The following is an 11,661-nucleotide window of genomic DNA, read 5'->3' on the forward strand; positions in this document are numbered from 1 at the left end:
AGTAGAAAAACCATTCCATTGTAAATTGTATATCTAATGAGGGATAATCCATTCCAAGAACCAGGAAGAGCTCAAACCAAATGGAAAAAGACAATCAAGAGATGCCAACACCTAGTTAACAGAGAAATAGACATGATGAACATGTTTCAATGAACAATTACAAACATGCTTGAAACAAATTAAAAAATGGAAAAACTCAGCACAGAAATAAAAGATCTACAGAAGAGCAAAATGGAACTTTTAGAACTGAAAAGTATAGTAACCCAAATAAAAAGCTCAGTGGATGGGCTCAACAGTGGAATGGAGGGGACAGAAGAAATAATCAGTGATCTGGAAGATAGGACAATAGAAATTATCCAGTCTGAACAACTGAGAGAAAACAGACTTAAAAAAAAAAAAAAGAACAGAACCTCAGAACATGTGACTATATATAGCAAATTATCTAAGATTAAAATCACTGGAGTCCCAGAAGGAGAGAAAAAGGGCAAGGCTGAAAAAAATACTTGAAGAAATAATGATTGAGAACTTCCCAAATTTGTTGAGACCTAAACTGAGTGACTCCCAGACAGGATAAATCCAAAGAAATCCATGACAAGACACACCATAATTAAACTTCTGACAACAACAACAACAACAACAACAACAACAACAACAACAACAACAACAACACAAAGAAAAACATCTTGAAAGCAGTCAGAGAAAAGTGTATATATATATACATGATTATTCTAAAATTTATATGGAAAGACAAGTGAATTAGAATAGCTAAAACAATTTTGACTCTATCTGCTTAATATCAAGAGTTAGTGTAAACTCTATCTCACACCACTCAACAAAAATTGACTTGAAATGGATTAAGGACTCAAGTGTAAGAGCTGAAAAAATAAGAATCCTAGAAGAAAACATAGGGAAAGTGCTACTTGACTTTGGTCTTGGCAATGATTTTTTGGATATGACACTAAAGGTGCAAGAGACAAAAGCAAAAATAAACAAGTAGAACTATATCAAACTAAAAACACTTCTGCATAGCAAAGGAAACAATCAACAAAATGAAAAGCAACCTACAGAATGGGAGAAAATATTTGCAAATTGTAAATCTGATGAGGGGTTAATATCCAAAATATATAAGGAATTCATACAACTCAATAGCAAAAAAAAAAAAAAATTAATCTAATTTTAAATGGGCAAATGTCCTGAATAGACATTTTTCCAAAAAAGATGGCCAACAGGCACATAAGAAGTGCTCAACATCATTAGTCATTGGGGAAATGCAAATCAAAATCACAATGAGATATTATCTCACAACTGTTAGAATGGCCTTTACCTAAAAGATAACAAGCACTGGTGAGAATGTGAAAAAAAGGGACCCCAAGTGCAATGTTGGTGGGAATGCAAATTGGTGCAGCCACTATAGAAAATGGTATGGAAGTTCCTCAAGAAATTAAAAATAGAACTACCATAAAATCCAGCGATTCCACTTCTGAATATATATCTGAAGGAAACGAAATCACTGTCTCAAAGAGATATCTGCACTCCATGTTCATTGTAGCATTATCTACAATAGACAAGACATGAAAACAACCTAAGTGATCATCAACAAATGAATGAATCAAGAAAAGTGGTATACATACATACAGAATGGAATATTATTCAGCCATAAAACGAAGGAAATCCCCATTACCTATGCAACAACATAGGTAATCCTTGAGGGCATTATACTAAGTGAAATAAGTCAGACAGAGAAAGACAAATACTGTATGATCTCAGTTATATGTGGAATCTAAAAAAAAAACAAAAACCCAAACCTGAACCCATGGAAATAGAGTAGATTTGTAGTTGCCAGAGGCAAGTTTGGGGAAAGTGAGTAAAAGTGGTCAAAGAATGCAAACTTCCAGTTATAAGATAAATAAGTTCTGGGGATCTAATGTACAGCACAGTGACTATATTTAATACTACTGTACTGTATATTTGAAAGTTGCTAAGAGAGTAGATCTTAGAAGTACCTACAGAGGAGGAGGGTATAGGCTCAAGTGGTAGAGCACATGATTAGCATTCATGAGATCTTGGGTTCAATCCCCAGTATCTCCTCTAAAAATAAATAAGTAAGTAAATAAATAAGTAAATAAACCTAATTACCTTCCCCCCACCAAAAAAGAAAAAAATTAAAAAATTTAAACTAAAAATTAAAACTACCGTATGACCCAGCAATTCCACCCCTGGGTATATATCTATAAAAACCAAAACACTAATTTAAAAAAAAAGTACTTACCAAACACATATATAAAAAGCAACTGTGTGAGGTGATAATGTGTTAATTAACCTAACTGTGGCAACCATTTTACAATATATATGTATATCAAATCATCACACCATATATTTTAAATTTACACCATGTTATATGACAACTATGTCTCAATAAAGCTGGGGGAAAAGGACTATATATATACATATATATATACACACGTAAGGACTGTGTGTGTGTGTGTGTATACACACACTCACACATTACTTGCAAGACATTACCACTGGGAGAAACCAGGTAAAGGGTAGACAGGATCTATAATTATATTAAAATGTTTAATTAAAAATAGACCAGAGAGGAAAAGGAATCAGAATTACCCTTGGAAAACACAACTGTGTACCCCATTCGTAAGTGCAGAATATATGTATGTCAAAATATACCTCATTCCACTTCAACATGGGTTACTTTGGGTCCAAAAGGAACTAGAATGATCTTACTGTAATGTAAAACTTAGAAAGAAAAAAAATGCAGTGTTGCATAGAGCTTCTCTAACACAAATGTTTGATGCAATATGCTTATACAATATAACAAAGATTCTAATAGTCACCACTTTTATGTTATATTTACTTTAATGATATGTTCATTGAATAATGGTTGCAGCTAAAAACCCACACAAAACAGGCAAGAGCTCTCTCTTCTGAGTGTCATCATGACCTGTGGGTTGGAAGTTCTCTTTCTCACACGTCCTGGGACCAGTAGCTGCCATGTCAGTTCCCACTCAGCTTTCCTGGATAGCAGCAGTTTTGGTTTCATTTGGGTTTTACTCCTTTCCAGGCATCACCAAAGATGAGGTGGCCACATGGCCATCTGGCCAAGGAGACCTAGTGTCTACCCAGAAACAGAATCTAGCACATGTTCATAGGATTGCCCTAAAGAGACAGGATTATAGAAAAGAGGGCCTGGCAATTGGTAGCATGTATTTCAAGGACCCAGGTAAGGTCCCGGGCACTGTACCTGAGAGACCAGACTGCGGGTGAGATTCTGAAGCTCCTGGAGTTTGCTTTGTTGCTCTCTCAGCTTCCCTGTCCTCCCTCCTTGCTCTCATGGTCCTCCAGTCATCCAGCTTGGACTTCTTTTAGTCTTTTTTCCCCTGCCAATAACTTAAACTTTAAATAAGTAAATACAGAGGAGAGAAAAAATGAGACAATAAAAATCATCCAAATCTCAGCTGCTACTGATAATATCTTGGTTGATATATACACACAAATACACCTACTTAACCCATTTCAGGCCCTTAATTTGTACCACCCCTCCCTCTAAGGTAAAGTCAAAACATGTTCAGTGAAAAAGCTGTGTTACCATAATGCAGAAACATCCTGCATAAGGCCTTATATTACACGTGCCTTTAGCAAAGTGTTCCCTAAAAGAATGTTCTCCGGAGCTACGTTTTATATATATATATATAACTTTTTTAATAAAAAGTGAGATCATACTCCACAGGGTGTTTTTTAACCTTTTTTTTCCCCTCAATAATGAATCATGAGCATCTTTGCAGGTCAGTAAATATGCTTTTCAAATATTTTAACAGCTACACAATATTCCATTGTATGACTGTACCAGAGTTTATTTAACCAGGCTCTCTATGGTAGCCATTTAAATTGTTTCCAAATATTTTTTGCTGCTGTAAATAATGTTACAATAAACATCCTGGAGCAAAATCTTTGTACATCCTTAATTATTTCCTTAGGATCCATTCCTGGAAGGGAATAGCTGGATATACATTTGCACCTTTTTAAGGTTGTAAAAAGGTTTTGTCAAATTGTCCTGCAGTTAATTTGCTCCCTTCTTCTTGTATAAGAAAAAGTCCCACCCCCTCTCCCCAACCCACACAGTGTCCCCATCACATGAGTGCCATTCTAGTTTTCAAGGAGCTGCCAGCTAATTCCTGATTAGCTCTTAACTGATGCTAAAAGTTTAGGCTGATGACAAAGTTTGGACCTTTCCATGGCAATTTGCACTTCAGATGTGGGTGTCTGAGGAGGGTGGTGTGGCCCTTTACTGGACTCTGCTTTTGTAATATCTGCTGCTGGCACTCAGAGATCAGAGGAGGTAGTTGTGAGGTGTCCCCAACTATTATCCACCACACTGAGGGGTAGTTTGCTGAGAGTACTACTCTCCCCACCCCTTTTGGGAAGAAGTGATTCCATTCAAAACAGCAGAGCCTGTCTCTCAAGGTGCCTGCCCACCAGGACAGGCACCTTGTCATCTCTACTCGCAGGTTGCCAGCTTCAGTGGTGGTAGTGCCCAGTTCTTGGCCATCTCTAGTTTCAGATTCTGCACAGGAACTGCACCTTGCCTTTGTCCTTCTCACAGGGACTACTCAAGGCTGCATAGCAAGTAGGCACACAGTCCACGTCCCTCACTGACTGGACAGGTTGCCTTTGAGCCACAGGTAGAGAAAAGTGCATTGGTTCTGAAACTAACAAAATGGGGATCTTGGGTCTCAACCCTCCAGCAGGGCAGCCGGGGATGTGGAGTAAAACCTCTTTCCTCTGTGTCATCCATCTGAGCAACAGGGAGAAGGGATGTCCTATTCCATGTCTCTTATAACAGGGTTGGACAAGGAGTAAATGTCTGGTGAGAAAGAGGATTTTGAGCCCTCAGGACATGATTGCCTTCCATTTATTATCATTGTTATGGTTAACAGCCCCTAGTATGTACCAAGGGCCAACCACCATGGGACAGGCAAACATTGCTTAGCTCATTTAATCTTAACAACAACTCTATGAGGTAAGTACTAGCATTCTCCCCATTTTACTGATAAGCAAACTAAGGCAAATGGAGGCCAAGAGTTTGCCCAAGTCCCATAGCTGATAAGTGAGGGAGCAGGAAATCTGACCTAGGTGGTCTGACCCCAGAGCCCACATTCTTAGCCACCATGCAGAACTGCCTGTGTAACAACACAGTGACATCAGCCACCAGCCACTGAGCAGATGAACTGGGTGTCTGGCACAGCACTGAGAACTTGACATGCAGAGTCTCACTTAATCTCCTCCACCCGTGGTCACTAGTTTACAGATAAATAAACTGAGGTTCTGACAGACAGATTCATTAGTTTGTCCCAGGGCCAGGAGAGCCCTAACCATAATCGCTCACACATCTCTTCTCCAGTGGCCTGCAAAGCCCTGATCAGCAGTGACCGTGGGACATCAGGACAGCATCTGTGTACTCGCTCCCCAGGACCCCTGGCAAACAACACTCCTCCCACTGCTCCCTGGCTTATCTCCTAATTAAGCATTTTGTCAGGGCAAGTGGTTTTTTGTCCTCAAAACAGAACTCCTCTTTCCTATAGAAGAAAGCAATTTCCTCCATGTCAAAGTTGCCAATATATTTTCATTGTTGTTTCCTGGAGTGGGGGCCTGGGTGACACCATGAACAATGTGGCTGTTTCAGCACCCATGACCCTCCCACTCCTCCAGCCTCCCCGAGGGCTCGGGTCTGATCTTCAGGTATAGTGTTATCAGTTTTCAAAGCCGGCAGGCTTTCTTTATTTCCAGAGAAGAGAAGGGAGAGCTTTTCAGCCCTGGCTCCACTGGGGATGCCAGTCCAAACCTGGAGTGGAAGCAGCCTTCGAGTGCTGATGGAACCTCCCCTCCACTGGGATCTGTGTTCTGAGACCAGCTATGGCCTCATAGGTTGCCAGGTCCTTTTTTTTTAATCTAAAAAAGTATATATTTTTATGCATAAACACATTTGAAATGATACAGAAGTAAATAGTGTAAAAAATACAAACCTCATTCATCCTGTCACTCCCCCATCACTCTCCACAGTCCTTCCAGGTTTTTCTTCATATGTTTGCATTCGTCTCTGTAAACATATTAAATTTCATATATTAAACTTCTTATGCACAAAAATAATATAGAATAAATTGTGATTATTTTTCACATTAAAAATATACCTTGGTGTTCTTTCCATCCTTTTGAATAAGTATCTAGTATTCTATGGTATGGATGTGATTCCCCCCTCAGCTTTATTTAATATTTAAATGGTTTAAATTATTTTAAAAGGGAATATTTACATAGATAAATTCAAACAGTTCAAAGGGGTGTATATTGTGTCTGTCTTGCCCACTGATGTATACCCAGTACCTAAAACAGTATTCAACACATTGTGACCCAATACACAAAGGATGTCTCCTTCCTACTCCTGGATGGCCACCACTCGGCCACCTGGTTTCCTGTGTATCCTTCTGAAGATATTCTGTGTGCACACAAGCATGGCTGTCAATACAGTCTGTGATTTAAATACAGCCCCTCACCACCCCCTTTCTTCCCTCCTCCCATCCCCTTGCAAGTTGGTAGGGAACAGAACTTTGAAGGAGAGAGATAACAGTCCACGAGATAACGAGTGCTGGTCATCCCACAAGCAATAAGACTGGGTGGAAAGAATTGTGGCTTTGGCATTAAGAGACGTGGATTGGAATCCAGCCTCCAAGACTGACTTCATAGTTGCTTCATGGGTAAATGGGGGATGACCCCGTGGACCACACAGGGTTGTGCTGCAGAAAACATGAGAGAATATGTTTGAAGGCAGCAGACACATGGCAAGCACAGTCAGCTGGAACAGGTGACAGGGTGTTGAGCAAGCTGCCCTGACGTGGAAGATTCCAGTTTTTCCAGGAAGCAAGGGAGAAGTCAAAGTTTTACTTTTCTGAAATCAGATGCACTTACACATTTATTTATTTTTAATGGAGGTACTGGGGATTGAACCCAGGACCTCCCTCATGCTAAGCACACAACCTACCACTGAGCTATACCCCCACCTTGGATGTGCTTTTAGAGCAATCTATTTTTAAACCATGGTTTACTGCTATTAATTAATTAGGACTGCATTTGAGGAGTTCCCAGGTACCAGACATTGTACCAGATGCTTGAGATATAAAGAAGAAAAATTTTAGGTGCCAGGATTCAGTGTTCTATTAGGGAAGAAAGACACAAGCTACTCAACACATATTTATTGAGTGCCTGCTCCAGGTGTGGAGGATACAGCAGTGAACAAAACAGAAAAAAATGCATAGAACCTACCTCAGAGGCTCAAACAAAGATAGTTGTTCAGTGGGCTGGGTGGGAGTTGGTGGGGGGCAGCTAGACCAGCCTGAAGGGCAGAGAACAGCTTCACATGGAGATGACACTTGAGATTAGTCTTGAAGGACGAGGGGGAGTTCACAAGCAGCTGAAAAGGGAAGAGCATTTGGGTCAGAGGGAACAGCCTTTGCAACGGCACAGCGATGTGAAAGAGAATAGCATGTCTGAGGGACGTCTGAGGGGCTGGAGGGCTGAGAGGCTGGGCGGGATGTGGGAAGGGGGAGTCACCAGGAGATGAGGTTGGCAAAGCAGGTCAGGAAAAACTATGAAAAGCCCTGTATTAAGTTTCCTATTGCAGTTAGCACATTACTACAAACTTGGTGTCTTAAAACAACACCAACTTACTATCTTATAGATCTTGAGGTCAGAAATCTAAAATGGATTTTACTGCCCTAAAATCAAGGTGCCTAAAGGTGCTATGATCCCTTTGGGGTCTCTGGAGGACAGTCCATTTCCTTGACTCTTCCAGCTTTTGGAGGCTGCCTACATTCCTTGGCCCGTAGCCCCTCTCTCCATCTTCAAAGCCAGCAGTGTAGCATCTTCAAATCACTTTCTTTTTCTCTCTCTTGCCTCCTTTTTTCATATGTAAGGACCCTTGTGGTTCTATCTGTTGGGCCTAGCTGGATAATCCAGGTACTCTCCCCATCTCAGGATCCCTAGCTTAGTCACATCTGCAAAGTCCCTTTCACCACGTACAGTAATTAGTCACTGGTCCCAGGGATTAGGAGGTGGGCATTTTAGGATGTATCCTGTGTTCTGCCCACCACAGGCCTTTTAATTAAACCACATCAGGGACATGGACCTGGCTGAGTTGTGGACGGAAAGAAAGGGGGTCTGAATGAAGACAGTTCAGTGGAGACCTTGAGAAAGATCTTTCTAGAAGTCTAGTGCAGGACAAAAAGGAAGATGGAGCTGAGGCAAGATGTTTCTTATTTGCTTGTTGATTGATATTATTTTCTCTTTTAAGATAAAGTCAACTACTTAAGTGTGATTTCTGGCTGAGAGGACGAAACGATGAAAAAAATTTTGATTAATTAAAGATTGAACTAAATACATGATTTTGTAACTTTAAAAAACTTGTGTTTGCTGGGTCTCTCAGCTAGGGAATCAAGCACCTTCATTTACTTTCACTTTGCCCAAAACTTCTGGTTTTAAGATAAAAATTCACTAGAGGATATTTCTAAAGTGCATTCACCCAATTTTAGCTTCGGAAGAAGCAAGTTCTTCCTATATATATTATTTTAAATCTTTTTGTATTGGCTTTTTAAAAAAAAATTGAGCTAAAGGTAACTCAAGTCCTCTAGTTCCAGGACTATGATAACATGAGCCTTGATGATGAGTTTACTTCATGAAGCCACTTCTGACACATTCCATATCAGTGGGACGAGCTCTGGAATTGGAACTGAAGACCCAGGTTTGAGTCGCAGCTCCATGCACCTGTGTGACCTTGGACAGGTCACTTATTCTTGCCTCCTCTCTGTGAAATGAGAATAATTATAATACCTGCCCAGTTACTTCACGGTGTTGTTGTGAGAGAATCAGCTGCAATAGCCCACAAAGAACTCTGTAATTGGTAAAGCACTATACAATTATGGGGCACTATTATTATTTTTTTCACACGCAGACACTTATTCTCTTATTTTTCCTGAAGATGACATTCTATTCCATCTGTAAGTAGGGAAATGAGCTTTGGGCAAAGCCAAGTAAGTCTCACCTGGCCATAGAGAAGGAGGAGAGGGATATGAGAATTGCTCCCCCCTTTACCCAGAAGGGGGTCTTGCTCACCCCAGGGCTCTCTGCCCTCAGTGGGCTTACAGTCCAGTGGGGGAGGGAAGAAGTAAAGTGATTATTACCAGCTATTGTGGTAAGTGTTGCAGATATCCTCTGAATCTTTGGAGAGCAGATCCTTCCAGAACAGGAAATCTGACACTGGGGACTGGTGGTCAGGGATACCTTCTAGGGAGGTGATCATATGCTGAGTTTAAACAAACAAACAAACAAACAAGAAGACAAAGGAAAGGGAAAGGGCATTCCAAGTGGAAGAAACAGCGTGTGCAAAGGCATGGAGGTTTTCAGCAATGTAATAGGTTTGGGAACCTTGAATTGGACAGCTAAATTCACAAGGCTATTGCCAGCTCGTATTTTAACCTTATGGGCTTTCCAAAGCCCAATGCCCATCTCAGTTTATTCTGATCTGGCCTAATGATCCTGTAGGCTGTGTCCTTGCCCTGGAACAAGTCCACAGATTCATGGAACTCAGGGAGCTCCCAGTTGGCCAATCAACCTTGACACCTTTTCCATAGAAGTCTTGGGTTGCAGTTTCATCTCCTGGAATATATTTGCCTTGTAAACAGCCAGTCTGCCATGAGTTTCTCACTGAAGGCAATTTTGCTATTAGGAAAAAAGAAGCCCCATCCCCCCCTTCCTCCCCCAACTCCCTGACGTGAGTCTGTGTCATTAGTTACTCCCTTTGGCAGTTTTATTATGGAAATGACATATTGAAATACAAATTGGGACGCGTACAGTATAATTACTAATACTGCATATTCATTTCCTCCCTTTGTTACTGTTGAGTCCCCATAAAGCCCTCTTACCAGCCACATCCCAGTCCTGTGTGCAGTCAGTTCTTGTCTCTTTTCTTCTGAGGGTCAGGCGCAACTGAGAGGGGAAACGCAACCGGAGGAAGTACCTGCCTTCCCCGAGAAGGGCTATTTTTGTGACAATGCCAAGCTGACGACGTAGTCGGGGCCTCTGAGGTCCAAGGGCTTCCCAGCTCTTCCCAGACAAACAACTCACAGACCGAGCCAGACACGGGAAGTCCTAGCCAGGGGACATTTCTAAAAAATTAAATGCAATAAAACAAGCATTTTCTATGATATGGGGGCTGATGGTGCAGGCTGGACTCTGCCGCCCTCCAGGGCCCCTTCCCTCTCTTCCCTCAGGAGCTTCTCAGGAGAAGGAAGTCACATAAGTTGGTTAAACTGACCACCTGCTAGAGCTGCAAAGTCAGGCAATCAGTGTTATGTAACCTTTCTCATCCCCCTCCATGGCCTTGGTGTCTGCCCCTTCTCAGGGGAGCTCTATGCTGGGGACACACCTCAATGTGAGACCATCTCTTGCCTCTGTCACTTAGCAGTTCTACCCCTTTGGGCCAGTTTTGCTTAATCCACCTGTACCTCAATGTCTCCATCTGTAAAGCAGGGCTATTAGTAGTGTCTATCTCATAGAGGTGTTATGAGGATGAAATGCCTTAATACAGATAAAGCATGTAGAACAGAACTACTGTACTGTAGATTCATTGCACAGGTGGCCTCAGTTAAGCCCTTTGCCATGTGGTTTTGAGGAGCCCTCATGAAGAATAAGAGTCCACTCCTCCACTCCTTGAGTCTGAGCCAGCAGAAGTAGCAACCAGCCAGTTCTAGGCCCCAAGAGGTCTTACCCACTTCTGTTCTGTTGGGACCGTGGCTCTGCCAGAGAACAAGGTAGGCTGCTGGACAACGAGAGACGAGGTCAGGCAGAGCTGACTTAGCCTTATTTTTCCAGCTGAGCCCCACCTCCCACATGTGAGAAAGCCCAGCCATGATCAACCCACAGCTGACCACAGGAACATGAGTGAGGCCATCCTAGACCAGAGGAACCATCTAGCCGCCAAGACATAGACTTGAAAGCTATTTATTTGTTTTCCATTTCAAGCCACTGAAGTTTGAGGTGGTTTGTTATGCAGCCATAGCTAACTAATGCAAATAGTAAATGCAAATTAGTGTACTTTCTCTCATACTCCCTGTCTATATATCTTGATCTATTGCTCATCTAGACCAAAGTCTCCAGGGAGAGAGAGATAGCAAGGTATCAGGGCAAGAGCAGAGGCCATGGAGATGGACTGAGTTCAAATCCCAGCTCTGGCATATACAGAGATAGGACCTGTAGCAAGTAAATTTTGCTCTATTACATGAGAATAAGAACATCTATCATATGAAGTTGTAGTAGGAATTGAATAAAGTAGTGGATGGAGAATAAGAGACACTTAGACTCTCCTTCTCTTTCTACATGAAGTTCAGTGTCTTGCACATAAAATAACTTTCAATATGTGATGATCAAAGTCATAGTTTTCTTGAGTAGGATGAGCTGTTAAGCTCAGTTACCTGATACTCTAAGAGAAGGCACAGGTCATAGCCCCATTCAAAAGCATAAAGAGAGCATTCTCCAATGAGCCAACAATGAAAATCCAATAAATGCCAATAATGATGGAAATACATGGCATTTGCTTAGTGCTTA

This window comes from Camelus ferus, chromosome 11 (assembly GCF_009834535.1).
Source record: "Camelus ferus isolate YT-003-E chromosome 11, BCGSAC_Cfer_1.0, whole genome shotgun sequence".
NCBI classification, from domain to species: domain Eukaryota; kingdom Metazoa; phylum Chordata; class Mammalia; order Artiodactyla; family Camelidae; genus Camelus; species Camelus ferus.